A 13881-nucleotide genomic window follows, 5' to 3' on the forward strand; every position below is an offset into this window, starting at 1 on the left:
CCGTAAGCCCCCCAGACTGCCCTTTCTTTCTTGGTGGTATATTACTTTGGAGTAAGCCTGCCTAAACACTGTAGCAATGGCTAGATCACACAGCTATGAGGGGTAATTTGGTCTTTATCCCGAAGAGAACAAAATCGTTTGGGAATTTTAAATCCTCAATTTCCACTCAATTAGGTCTTTCTCCTAATTTTTTATGGTGTATGAAATGCAGAGAAACGGAACCTTAAGCGGACCAATTAATTATATTTTATTATATTCGAGTTTCCTCACTGATCTTCAGAAAACTAATGGGAAGATATGATAATTCTCTCTTCTACAGAAAGAGAAGTTGATGGGGTAGGGGGAGGGATTGGGGGAAGCAGAACGGATGGACTCCTGGAGGAAAAAGCTACGGGCATTCTCCGCCTTGCTGCTACCAGGAAACGTGGACACTGCACTGAGTGCGCAGGCGCAAACTGCTCAAGTTTATCAGGTTATCACTGAGGGCTTCTAAAGAAGCAAAAGGTTCATTTGAGAAACTCACTTGAAGATCATTAATTAAACCCATGAGGTGGTTTTACTTTTCATCGGAAGTCATTTGTGATGAGCAGACTATTATTCCAACTCTACAGTGGAGTAGAACGAATAAATATACAAATGGGGTGAACTAAAAATGGAAGCGATTAATAAAGAATACCAAGCTCTTCCCCAGCTAAAACAATAAGTAACTATTTAAGAACTTAATTAATAATGAAAATTACAGGACGGTTGTAAACTAGGGAAAAGAAACTCCTCAATCATTTGAAGTATTCACCGTCAGTTTTCCCCCTGTACCACACAGGGCTTTCGATGCCAACTGCGTCATCACTCTCAGACATACTGCCTGGCCCTTGGGAATGAAAGGCATAAGGCCATTCTTCCTGGTTCAAGTCTAAGTCAAACACAGCAGAATTCTAAGACATCAAAACTGTTTAACTTGAATTCCAAGTTGTCCGCACCCATAACCCGACAAGGACACACAGGTCTTGGCATCTTAGGGGTCTTTATTACTTGTGATTGTTGTGGGAATTCTGACTTTTTGGGGTGTGCTTCTTTATTTCTTTTGTTCTTTCTTTTTTTCATCTTTTTCTTAATCTTTTGGGTGAGAGTTCTTTCAGGAACCACAGCTGTGAACATGTGACTAATTTATCTTTCACCCGACTTTACACCTTTTTCTTTGAGCATTTATTTTCCATTTCACACCTATTAGTAAACTGCATATTTTCCCATGCCCACCCTTTTGTTATATACACATTTTTTCCTCACTCACTGCTAACTTGGCTTCGCAATTGACTTTGCATCTTGCTTCCCCACCCCTGACTCTCCCCTCCCCATTCCCCTACCCCCACCCCCACCCCCACATCCCTACCCCCACCCCCCACCAAGCTCTTCAGTTGCCTTTCCTCAGACTCTCTGCCCTGTATCACTTGTTGGTTGGCACAGTAAAACTGCTGCTCTGCCAAAAGCCGTGCAAAAAAACAATGACATTTCTGTTGGAAATCACTGCTAGACATACCAGACTATAGAGGAATGATATAGATAAGAAAGAAAAAAAAAGAGCTCATTTCTGGCAAGTTATGATCTCAGCTTAAGGAGGAGTATCCAGGCAGCATCCTGCTTAGTGGCCATTTCAAGCTGTCTTTTTCATCTGTTGTAGAAAATAAAAGCAGATATTTCAAACACATGTGCTGGTGCATGCCTGATTAAACTTTTTAAAAAAAGATTATTTAAATCCATAAAATGTTATTATTTCTCTTTCTTTTGTTTCTCTCTCTCCTTTCCTTCCTTCCTTCCTTCCTTCCTTCCTTCCTTCCTTCCTTCCTTTCTTCTTCTATCCTTTCTTAGATGAGAGAGACTGGCTGAATAGCCCAGGGTAGCCTGGAACTCATGGTGACCCTCTCTGTTCAGCCCCTGGAAGATATTTATGCTGACAAGAAAATATTTTTTAATCAAGACATTCTTCCAGTCTTCTTTATTTCAATATACCATTTCATTAGACTAATCTCTCTCTCTCTCTCTCTCTCTCTCTCTCTCTCTCTCTCTTTCTCTCTCTCTCTCTCTCTCTCTGTGTGTGTGTGTGTGTGTGTGTGTGTGTGTGTGTGTGTACATGAGGGAGCATGTGGAAGCCAGAGGTCAACACTAGGTGGTGGTTTCTAGGTGGTTTCCCTATCAGTTTCCACCTTGTTTGTCTTTCTTTTTATTGGAAATAGATTCTTTTCTCAGACAGTATATCTTGATTACAGTTTCCCCTCATTCTACTCCTCCCAGTTCCTCCTTACCTCCCCTTCCCTCTGAATCCACTCTCTCTCTGTCTCTCATTAGAAAGAGATAGCGACCAAACATGACAAAATAAAATATAATATGAAACGAAAAGCATCACACTGGAAGTTTGACAAGGAAACCCAACAGAGCAGTCCCAAGAATCAGAGAACCACTCATTCACACACTTAAAAAATACTAAGCTAAAAGCTATAGTATGTATGCAGGGGACCTGAAGCAGACTCGCCTCAGCCCTGTGCTTACTGGGTCTTTTTGTGTTCATAAGAGCCTCGCTTAGTTCATTCAAAAGTACTTGTCTCCTGCTGTCCTCTATGCCCTCTGACTCTTACATTCTTTAGACTTCCTTTTCTGAAGTGTTCTCTCTCTCTCTCTCTCTCTCTCTCTCTCTCTCTCTCTCTCTCTCTCTCCATACTATCTGGGTGTGGGTCACTGCATGTGCTCCCACATGCTGTAGGAATAAGCCTCTCTGATGATGACTGCATAAGGCACTGATCTATTAGTCTAATACAGTATCGCCAAGAGTCATTTTATTGCTGTTCTTTTTCTATTTAGACCAGTAGAGTTTGATCTCTAGGCTATCTAGTCTCTGATTCTGGGCCACCCAAGCAATGTCAGTTACGCACTCTATCACACGGAGTGGGTTTTAAATCAAATCAGATATTGGTTGGCTGCTCCCACAAGTTCTGTGCCTTAGCATATTTTGCAGGCAGGACAGATTGTAGGTCAAAGGTTTTGTGCCTGGGTTGATGTTTGTGTTTCTCTTTTGGTAGCCTGCAGAGTCTCTTCACCCAGCAAAGACACTAAAACATAGGAGTGAAGGCTTCATGTACATAGCAGCTTGACTTCTTCATGTTTAACGAGTCGTGTGACTGTTGTCCTCAGTGATGGAGCCCTGCTGTGAGTTTGCAGAGAGCAACTATAAGTCCTATCATCTTAGCAACAGTCTGGGCTGTGTGGGGATTTCCATGGTACCCCCTCCCATTTGGCCAACAGCTCAATTGAATGCAACCCAGTCCTGGTACTGGAAGCCTTATTTGGTGGGAACAGACAGCCAGTTGAGACTCTTGTCTCCCCCAGCATTAGGAGAACTCATTAGGACCCTCTTCACATATTTTCAGAAGTTTCCAGTGCCCTAGATTTCTATACCATCTTTCAAATGCCCCTCACTTCCAGATGTCTCTCCTTAACTCTTATTTTCCCTCTCACTTCCCACCGATCCTCCTGTTTTCTTCCCCCAAGCCCCAGTTAACCCATAAAATCCTTTCTATTTTCCTCCCATCCAGGGAGATCTATGTGTCACCTTTGCTCTTTACTCTATATCTGACCTCTTTCAATCTACAGATGGTAGGCTGGCTATCATATATTTGATGGCTAATATCCACATATAAGTGAATGTATGCTGAATAGAAGTTGAATAGAAGTGGCCCCCAGAAGCTCATATATTTGATTTCTTGGACATTACAGAATAGTGCTACTAAACAGGGAAGGAGGTGTGGCCTTGTTGGAGTAAGCATGTTCTTGTTGCCAGGGTACACACTAGGATTTCAGAAGCCGAAGCCCAGTCCAGTGGCTTTCTCTCTCTTTCTCCTGTTCCCTATGAATCTGAATGTAGAACTCTCTGCTCCACCAGCACCATGTCTGCTTGTATGCCCTATCATGCCATGCTTCCTGCCATGCTGATAATCAACTAAACCTCTGAAACCTTAGCCAGAACCAATTAAATGCTTTCCAATCCATAAGAATTACTGTGGTGATGGTGTCTCTTCACAACAATAGAACATTGACTAAGACACATGCCATATTATCTTTCTATGTCTGGGTTACCTTACTTGGTATTTTTTTTTAGTTCCATTCATTTGCATGCAAATTTCTTGATGTCATTTTTTAAAGAGTTGATTAATATTCCATTGTTTAAATAGACCACCCTTTGTTTATCCATTGTTTGTTGAGGGACATCTAGGTTGTTTCTTGTTTCTGGCTAATATGAATTGGGCACCAATGAATGTGGCTGACCAAGTGTCCTTGTGGTGGCATTCTTTGCATGTATTCCCAAGAGTGCAAAAAGGGGGGACACTCATGCATTGCTGGTAGGAACTAAAATGTGTACAGTTACCATAGAAATCAATATGGCAGTTCCTGAGGAAGTGGTAGATCAATTGATCTACCTTGAGATCTCACTTTTGGGCATAGATCCACCTTTTTTTTTTAACATAAGGTCTCCACAGGAATATATTTATTTGGCTAGGGATAGCTGGCCAGTCGATTCCAGAAATCCACCTGTCCCCTCATCTTCCAATGCTGGCTTTACAAATGTGTGCATCATTAACTACTTCACCCTCAGCTCCTAGACTGCATAATGTTTACTGATTTTTAGGAACAATGTTTACTGGTTTATTTCTGTATTTTAACCCATATTTGGTTTATATATTTTTGTAGTGCTGAGGATTGAACCCAGTATCTTGTGAATGCTAAGGAAGTGCTCTACCCCTAAACTATATTCTTAACACTAACACTGTCTACTTCTATCCAGCAGAGCAAGCTGATCCAGGCAAAATATTAAGTTAAGCTCATTTACTTTGAAAACGAATTAAATGGTCCATGAAGAAACTTACGTGCTTCTATTTATAGGCCAAATGTTTATAATGCATAAAATTAGGAGTGTGAAGATTACTTATTAAAGACTTGTAGTTTTTCTCTTAAATAAAATCACAGGGTAATTCAAGCCATATACATTTATGTAACTTGGGTTAATATAAAATATTTAATACCTAATGCATTACAAGAAGCAACCAATCATCAGGTACACAAGTGATTTCCCTAGTGCTATCTAGCAAACCATTAACTCTCTGTTAGAATACATAACAATATATTTGTTTTACCATTGTGCTTTCACGGTATTTAGAGCCTTGCATCATTGTTTACGACAAAAGACTAATTTGTAAATTATATCTTTTTAGAGTATTCGTTATAAATGAGACAAGCTGGTTTAACAAAGTATTTTCACACTTGCTGTTGACTGAAATGAGCAGTCATAATTCTTATGTGGTAACATAAGTCAGGCTAACATTAGACTAAATGACTTCATTAGACTCATGATTGGAGATACTCTATGACTTCGGTGCCAAGTTTGTTTTGAATATAGAATATATGATTTAGGTACATTGACTTGTAATTATCAGTTATAATTGTATTCATAAAAGTCAGTTTGAATCTCAAGCCATTACAAATATGTGTATTATTCAGAATGCAGGTAGAGCATTGTATATGGATTGCATCTATAAACTCAATTATGTTACTGATATGGCTTGTGAATGAAATATTCAGAACAGGTTGCAATTATATTCCTGGTCCCCCAGCCAGTGAAGATATTTTGGCAGGTGGCGGAAACTTCATGGGGTGGTGATTACTTGGAAGAAGTAGGAAGTGAGCTTTTTTTTTTTTTTTTTTTTTTTTTTGGTTCTTTTTTTCAGAGCTGGGGACCGAACCCAGGGCCTTGCGCTTCCTAGGCAAGCGCTCTACCACTGAGCTAAATCCCCAACCTGAGGAAGTGAGCTTTTGAAGGTTATGACTTGTTTCCAGGGTTCCTTTCCATCTCTAGTCACAAGGGAAAAACAAGCTTCCTTCATTTTGTGTCCCAACTATCATGTTTCATTTAAGTTATGGGGGCAACTGGTTATGAGCTGAATGCTGGAAAGCAGTGAGCTAAGCAAATATTTCTTCTTTTAAGACTTGTTTACGTAAGAATTTAAAAAAAATAACTAAAAGTTAGACTAAAATAGTTAAATGATTTTTTAATAAATTATATTTATACTATGCATATAATAATACACCTAAGTGCTATGTTATAGTTTATATGGCATAAACAAGATATAATTATATAGCACATTTAATATGAGCATTTTATGTAATAAAATGCTTTAAGTGGGGGATATATTCTCATAAGCCCATTGTGAGTTGAAAAGTGTGTCATTAAAGTACGTTTAGACCCCAGCAATGGAGGCTTAGCATTTTGTGTCATTTAACTGAATACAATGTGTTAGCATACTTTATAAACAAAGAGAGGGAAGCATTATGACAGAGCCCTGGGAGTCAGTGCCACATGTTTCAGAGTGCATTTTACTTAATGCCCCAAAGTCTAACTTGTCTCAGTCTTACAATGGAAGGAGACTAACATCCTGTCAGGATGTTTTGAGAATGAAATAAAAGGTTGTATACACAATGCCCAGTGCTTCCTGGGGTGGCTAACACTGACTGTATAAAGTGTGTGGCAGAGAAGGAGACTGAGGGCAATGGAGAGCAACAGTAAGTACACTTACCATCGTGGAGAGAGTCCTTGACATTGTCTCAATTCTGGGGTCACACGGACCTACTTTAGAAAAATCAAACAATGAGTTTCAAAGGCAAACAATGGATAAAACCACTCTAAAACCATCTAAGTTTTATAATCAAGCATTGCTCTGGTTACTTTTTGAATCATTCATAGTGTTAAGACTTTGAGAGACTAAAAATGCCCTCTCTATAGGAGAGGGGAGTTTTATAATGTGATTTGTGATTTGTGGTTCTAAGTGAATATTCTGTGTGGTGGGAGAATACTGATTTAAAATTACACTTCCGTTTTTAAGAGTTCACCCCAGGGGTTGATATTAACAAGTACAACATGTGGGGAATTGGTGTACAAACCAAGCCAGAAAGTCAAAGTTTCTCAAGGGACCACTGTCTGAGACCCTTTTAGTCAGTGTAGAATTCTCCACGTGACTGACTGACAGATATACTCTGAGCAACAGTGGGAAAGAAACTGTGATCCCTGAACCCAAAAGTCAGATAGCATTCTTGGTTCACATCTGGTATTTAAGGCAGACTTCAGGAATCTTTTTTTTTCCTTTTTTTTCGGAGCTGGGGACCGAACCCAGGGCCTTGAGCTTGCTAGGCAAGCGCTCTACCACTGAGCTAAATCCCCAACCCCGACTTCAGGAATCTTATTAAGTACTTGAAACAAATATTAAATATATAGCATTTTCATGTCACTAAGGATTAATAGAAGGAAAAAAGATGTTTATGTCTAAGAACACTGGTAACTAAAACAGTGGCTTTGGCAACTACTGTAAGGAATTGCATGTTCACAGGAAAGTTAGTGAGTTAACAGAGATTGGAATAGGAGAAAAACTACTTAGGATGCAAAGGCGATAGGTAACATGAGAGGAAAGAAAGGATGCTTCTTTTTGCATGAAAGAACCATACTGTAGATTTGTAATGGGATATTCAAGAAGACTGGAATATATTTCTGTGATAGTCTTTAAAAATAGGACAGTTGAGATGTGCTATATGTAACATGGCAGTCTGTAGTGATTTCTCAAAGCCCATCTGAGTCTTGTGTTTCTCTAAAGTTCTCAGACGGTGCTCTTGAGTTCTTTAGTGGAAGGTATATGCGAGATGTGAAACTATAAATGATTTACAACATTTTAAGTGCTGCAGGGAATGGGTTATGCTGTGCCAGAGGGTTATTGTGGTATAACCTCATTAGATACCCAACGCTTTGCTTTGGAAGACCCAGGAAGTTGAAAACCCCACCCTCATACATGTAGCTGCTGTGTCTATGAAGCAGTTGAGGAGAAGAGGAAATGCTTATCAGGATGAACACTTGTATGTGTCAACCAGGAAGAGTCTTGAGCTGACTTTATCAGACACAACACGATGTGAGCCTGGCCAAGTTGTTACCTCCATAGTTTTCTGTATTACTGACTCAATATTTTAAGGGCTAGATTTTAAGCATGATTTAATTTTTCTGTCTTGGTCATTTAGCAATTAGCCATTCCTTGAGATTGTTTCTTCTAGTGTCACTACAGACTTCAAGTAATAGTCAAAGAAATGATTGTAGGAAGGAATAGCATATTAGCCTCTGTTGTTGTAGGAGGAAAGAGGGTGAAAAAAGATGTTACACCAGGTCTTGCTTTTGACATTGACTCAGGCAAGAATCCAGAAAAATTACCAATGTTATGGGAATGTGAATCTTCATGATTTGGACAAACACAGTTGGTATATGCCAAAGGAACAGTATATGGTCTCCTGACAGTATGGATGTTCAAGACTCAGCCATCAATGATAAGAATTACCAACAAAGTTAAGATGTGTTCACAGATTCTGTCTTTTATTTGTGGCACATGGATTATACATTTGGAAAGATATAGAATAGGAGTTGTTAACATTATTAGGCATACAGATAAAATGTTGGAAATTATTTTTATAAATCAATAAATTTTGAAAATCAGTGAACCTTATTGGTCACTTCGAATGGTGGCCATCTATACATCTGTTTGGATCAGATGAAAGTCATTCGAGCTGAAGTGAATGGGATCCCAGGACTGTAGCTGCATCTGATGCTGAAGACATTATTGGCTCTATTCACAAATACAGCTGTGGTAGGGTTCTGTAGGAGAATACAACCAAGAAAGTCCATGCACATTCATGAACACACACCATATATATGTGTATGTGTGCATATGTGTATATGTGTATGTGTGTATGTAATTGTATAAGTATATTGTATTGTCTGACAGATAGGAGGTTGTATGCTGAAGAACTAGAAACCTGGCAGCTGATTAGTACCAGAGTCTGGATGCCTCAGAACAAATGGGGGCAACGATGCAGTTCCAGTAAGCTGAAGGCCTGGAGAAACCCCTGGATGATCCTCCACTGAGAGCCACAGTAGTACATATACTTTCTTAGGAAGAAGGGGTTTTATCCACTGGCTTACCTTCTCTCCTTCAGTTTGATCTCACCTATCTTATGCAGTCTCTTAGATAGCTACAATCATTCAGAGTCAGTGTTTGCCCCTCAATTGATGTTCTGCACCCCAGTCTTCTATTTAAACATCTCTCACAGACACACTTAGAAGTGTACTTTCTTAATCTAGGTGACTCTCTGTCCAGTCAGTTGGATAATCAAGATTAAACGTCACAACAGTCTACTGGGAAGGCTCAGCATCTCCAGGTTTAATGGACCAGTGAAGCAGGTATAGCCATCTTGGTATCTGGGAGGTTTGCAGCCCTGTGCATGGTTAGAAGAAGGAAAGTTTAGTTTCTTCATCAAGTTTCATTATCAAATAGTAGCATATTGCAAATACGTAAGTAATCTTATCTTTGCTTGCAGTGTTTACTAGGTCACACTGATTCATATTTTTTGATGGAGAAATATGGTTCCCAATCTTTAGTGAAAAGTTACTCCATTTAACTTTTATCACTCTCATACCTTTATGAGTAGGCAAAACATGTAAGTCAACATGCATCTTCTCTAAATTCTAGATTGTAAGTGAAGGACAATGAGATATGAAGGTAGAGTGATAAGCTTGGTTACGATGACCTGTCATATGTGTTAACACTGATATTGGATTTCACTTTTAAGACTGTGAGGGGGGGTGAATGTAGGGAAAAGAGAAGCACTGTGAGCAACGATGGAGTGGGAGGCGTCTGTCAGCATCAAACAGCGAATTATCCCTGGGTTCTCATCCACATTGCAACATCCCACGGCAGGAGTTATGCTTGGCTGGAACAAATCCGTCTTAAAACTACTGTGCTCTGCTTGATGCTTTAGAATATATGTTTGTTGCATGGATCCTGTAGATGTTAATATATGCAATTGACAACTGAAATGTTTCTTCAGGTGCCATGTATTGCATGTATTTTTAGACTCCATAATATCACCAGGCCTCACAAACATGTAGGTTGAAATAAAATGGTCCTATAAAATTGTAGTAGATCTGAAGAATTCCTATTGTGTAGTGACTTCGTAGTCATTGTATCATTGTGGTACAATAGATTACTCAAATATTTGAGCTGATGCTGCTGTAACAAACCTACTGTACTGCCAGCCATAAAAGTGTAGCATGTGAAATGACATACAGTACAACATGCAAATCTGAGTGATAATAAATGATTATTACAACACGCAAATTCATATATTACATTCTTGTTGATTTGTAATGAGTTCTTTATAGAAGTATGTTTGCGGAGAAGTGTAATATTATACATTCCTGACTCTAGACACGTATTTTGTGTTTGCAGTTTCTCTTAATTACATCAAGGTCAATTTGAATGACTGATCTTAACTTTGCAGGTTGGTGCAAATATACGCTGAGATGCCTTCAAAGTGGTCAAATCACCTAAGGATTTATTACTCAGAACACATCCCACCACCGAGTGTAACATAAATGTAAACATTGCCATGTCACAATTATTGACTCAACGTTGAGCAGTTTTATTTATATTGTTTAGTAGAGCCTATAGGTCCTGGTTCACAGTTGAAAATACTAATGATTTGCAGACCACCAAAAGTCTTGGTGAATAGTATGTTGGTGTTATTTAATATATATTGCTATAAACTATTTTTCAATTATAATGCAACACTCTTATCTTGAAAATCAGGCATAGTGGCTTATGCCTATAATTCTAGCACTTGGGAGGCTGAATGAGGAGGAAGGTTTCTGAAAGTTTGAAGCCAGTCTGGGCTACAGAATATGATGACCTTGTCTCAGTAAATAAATTACAGATGGACCATGCCCAATATGACCCCAAGCCTGATATCATGAGGCCCAGGTTGGCAGAGCAAACCTGAGATGACCCCCAGCCTGGTGATAGCAAGGCCCAAGTGGGCAGTGCTCATCTGAGACAACCCCTGCTGGTGTCACATGGCCTGGGCAGGACATAGCACTCTTGAGAAGACCCTAGACACACAGAGGTTCCAGGTGCCACTAAGATGAGCACGTGACCGGTAGAAAGATGGAGGAGAGAGAGAGGCAGAGGGATGTGCACACAAAGACGAGCGGTCGAATTAGAAACTCCAGTGTGGAAAAAATAGCCTGACATGAATAGTCAGATATGCCACCTGGGACATAATGAGGTTCTGTCTTGTGCTACTACAGAGAGCCATGTCTGGGTCAGTGGCCCTGCAGTAGTAAGAGTCTGTTACCCCCAAAGGTAAATGGGTATCTAAGTTCCGGGTTGCCACCTGGAGCCATGTTGATGTCTGAGGGCTGTGCAGAGCTGACCCAACCTGGGCATCATGGGAGAGCTGTCCCAGAAGGCATGAGGACAGGCGAGTTGGCACTGCTCCTTGTCAGCTGCAGTATTCAGGCATTTAGGCCCCATACCTTGTCCAGGAAGTGCAATGGAGCTGGTTCCAGGTTCTGGTGGTTGTAGGTAAGTCAGCCCTGAGGGAGTGAATGCCGGAGAGCTGGCCCTGCAGTTGGACTTCTGAGTAGTGGTAGGGAGAGGGAGCCATGCCACCTCCCTCCATCCCCTGCCTTACCTCTTGCCACCTGTGGTGGGTAGAAGAGCTGGCCCCAGTGTCCCGAGAGCAGGAGAGCTGGTTCTGCCCCTCACTAGCTGTATCACTTGGGAGAGTGGGTCCTGCACCTCACCTGGGCAGCTCAATAGAGCTGGCCCTGCTAGTGTGGGTGCAGATGAGCTGGCTTGCGGGACATGAGATGAGCAGAGCTGGCTCTGCCCCCTGCTGGCATGAAGCAAGCTATCCAGGGCAGTTCTGGAGAGCCTCCCTTAGTGGTTGTATGTGTTCAAGAGTTGGCAGGCTGATGAGTTTAGCTACCACCCGGACCTAGATCCGGGACTTTGAGTTGTCCCATTCCAATATCTACCCCATCTATGAGCTGTTGGAGCACATGTAGGGACTAGTCCTACTATACTTCTCCATGACAGGACAACAGCAGGATATCCGAGAGGAGTTCCCGTGAGGATCTAGTATGGGTAGTGTAGTAGAAACCAGAGGCTTTGAACCAGACCAAGGACTCACTGCAATGAACATTTGAAAGTAAAGAAGTATGAATAAAATGGTATATGCTGGGACACACTGTCACACACTAAAACTTCCACAACAAGACTTTTCTTTTCTTTTGGTGAGGAGTTTACAAGAATAGATGGTAGGTAAGAAAGGACAGGGACATGAGTGGGATTGAGGTACATGATGTGAAATTCACAAAAAATCAATAAAAAGTTTTAAAAAATAAATAGCAGACAAAAAAGACATCAGATCTTTTTTCTTTTCAGTATGCAATTATAAAATGCATTTTAAAGGTTATGTAAAGCAAGTGAAGTTTCTAAAATATTGCAGGAATTTGTATCTTTATTTTGTATTTTATATAAATTATAAGTATACACTAATGGTTGCTTAGAATATTTTTTGATTAGAAGTAAAATTTCTAGACAGTATTATAATATTAGTACTTAGGAAGTGAGGCAGGAGGGTTCCACAGGCTTGAGGCTGGCCTGGGTTACATGATGAGTTTCTCAGTAGTCTGGAATGCAGAGTCAGACTTGTCTAAAAATACAAACAGAAAAACTTCTGCAAAGCATAAATGTGTGTGCCAAGAATCCCAGCATCTGTCCTATAGACACATATCCACACACGGAAGCATACCCACATGCGAATACACACACACACACACACACACACACACACACACACACACCACCACCACCACCACCACCAACAACAACAACAACAAAACAACAACAACAACAAAAACCACACCCATATAGAATTAGTTCTACAAGGTTTAAGAGCACCCCGGGCTACATAGAGAGACCCTATCTGAAAACAAACAAATACCTAAACTTCGAATAAGCCATACCCACAAAGATAAACTAACAGGAAAGGCGTAGAAGACTATTCTTACACCCCAACTTCCTCATGAACACACAAAAGGCCAACTCCTGATTCTGTCTATGCACTTACCACAAAAACAGACTCTTATCTCTCCTACCAGTTATTTCTAATCCATGTCCTAAGGATTCATTAGTGAGATTAGATGTACTTTATGAATGGTGAAGTTGGGAAGGTTTGCCACATGTTTTGCAGACTGTACACAGGTGTAACTTATGCATTGTAACCAAATATAAGAGGCCACCTGCACCTGAAAATACATGTAGAAACCGCTAGGGAGCTAAAACATGCCATTATAGATGTGTTCAATAATTGTTTTAAAGGCACAGTTTACATTACAGTTATAGTGTAAAATGAACATTATACAGAAAACAAAGCTTCAACCTTCATATTCTTCTTCAGTTAAAGATGTTTTTCTGAATCTAGAAAACAAAAGGTTTTAAACTCCATAAGTTCTCTGTAGAAAATGACTATGGGATATAGTAGGACATTATATGTATATGACTTTCCATAGTGCTTTGGTTTAGAATATGCTAGTGGCAAGATTTATATTTATTTTATCTGACATTTGACTTGAATATCTTATCTTCATATGGAGACACAGATAAAACTGTTAATTATAATGGAAAAGTGAAATAACTTTTATTTCCCCTGGAGTCCTCTGCTTGATTTCTAGAAAGCAAAGATCTTGACTCTAAGTAGTACTTTTTAAAGAGAGCTACCAAAAGGACTAGTGTAAGTCTAAAACACATACATGAAAGACAGTTAAGCAAATGTATCCAGACAAGGTGAGTGAAACCAGATTCTCTAAGGAAGGAGATGAAATTATCAGAAATACAGAAAAATAATAAAACAGTTTTGTTTGGATGTCATGGGATTTGCACAAAGAAGAATATTGACACAGTGCTTCTC

General features: G+C 39.9%; 2 long non-coding RNA genes across 9 annotated transcripts in view; one reads left to right on the forward strand and one right to left on the reverse strand.

Annotated features, from left to right (window-relative positions):
* Positions 1 to 13881, forward strand: part of LOC147995542 (uncharacterized) — a 119342-nt gene that overhangs the window by 29612 nt on the left and 75849 nt on the right. For 3 of the 7 annotated variants that reach the window (XR_015683630.1, XR_015683629.1, XR_015683631.1), the window contains exon 2: positions 9209 to 9307. The exons of the other annotated variants lie outside the window; for them this stretch is intronic. This is a non-coding gene — a long non-coding RNA (uncharacterized LOC147995542). The remainder of the gene's footprint in view (positions 1 to 9208; positions 9308 to 13881) is intronic. 7 annotated transcript variants of the gene reach the window in all.
* Positions 1007 to 11782, reverse strand: LOC147995543 (uncharacterized). 2 transcript variants are annotated; one of them, XR_015683634.1, is made up of 4 exons: positions 11599 to 11694; positions 9050 to 9342; positions 6615 to 6667; positions 1007 to 1666 (listed from the first exon to the last, which is right to left on the reverse strand). It is a non-coding gene; the product is annotated as an uncharacterized LOC147995543 (long non-coding RNA). The 2 variants fall into 2 exon arrangements; XR_015683633.1 differs by lacking the exons at positions 1007 to 1666; positions 6615 to 6667 and adding an exon at positions 8419 to 8722 and having other exon boundaries at positions 11599 to 11782.

The sequence above is a fragment of the Rattus norvegicus genome, chromosome 3, assembly GCF_021556685.1.
Source record: "Rattus norvegicus strain SHRSP/BbbUtx chromosome 3, alternate assembly SHRSP_T2T, whole genome shotgun sequence".
Taxonomy (NCBI): domain Eukaryota; kingdom Metazoa; phylum Chordata; class Mammalia; order Rodentia; family Muridae; genus Rattus; species Rattus norvegicus.